The following is a 781-nucleotide window of genomic DNA, read 5'->3' on the forward strand; positions in this document are numbered from 1 at the left end:
AGTTACCTGAAATCAAATTGAATCTATCAGTGACTGAAAGTAAAAGCTAGGAAGGGTGGGGAGGGGAACTTCGAATTTAGAGAACAAATCTCCGAGGCTTCTCCCCAGGAAGTTGGATCCAAGTGATCAGAATGAGGAAGGTAACTGTAGCCAGGTGTGTTTCTTCACCCCAGTCCTTGGCAGGGGATGGGGGTGGGGGCGGGGGGGGGGCTCAAGTCACAAGGGGACAAGTAACCCCTTCTTAAGGTTAATGTTGGTGAAACAAAAGATCTCAGAATAAAGACAAGGAGCTGGGATTTGGACATTTTGAGGGGGTGTTGTTCGGCCTTGCGGTGTAGGGAGAGGCTTGGGCTGGGGACAGAGGGGGTCCCTGGGACTGGCCTAGGCACTGTAGAGGAGTATAACTGGGCCTGTCACATCAACTCTCCAAGACTCAAGTCTTCATCTGGTAAACGGCTGAGAGCTCCACAGGGCAGGAACTGAGTTTCTGCCATCGCTTTATTCCAGAGCCTGGCCCAGCACATGGCTCACAATGTCTGCTGACCAGTTCTACTGTCCCTCTGAATAGATTAAGTGGGGACAGGGTGGTCAAATCAAATGGACTCTGAGGTCTTATCATTCTATAGCTCTGAGAACCAAACAATAAGAGGAAAACAAAGGATAGAAATTGTAACAGTTTCATGGTTCCAATTTGGAACCATCCCTCATAAACCTCCCTGCCATGTACCATTCCCCCCATCCCTGCAGTCAGTCCTCAAGGGGCGATGAGTGTGGGGACTGT

Source organism: Galeopterus variegatus, unplaced genomic scaffold, assembly GCF_000696425.1.
Source record: "Galeopterus variegatus unplaced genomic scaffold, G_variegatus-3.0.2 Scaffold5184, whole genome shotgun sequence".
NCBI classification, from domain to species: domain Eukaryota; kingdom Metazoa; phylum Chordata; class Mammalia; order Dermoptera; family Cynocephalidae; genus Galeopterus; species Galeopterus variegatus.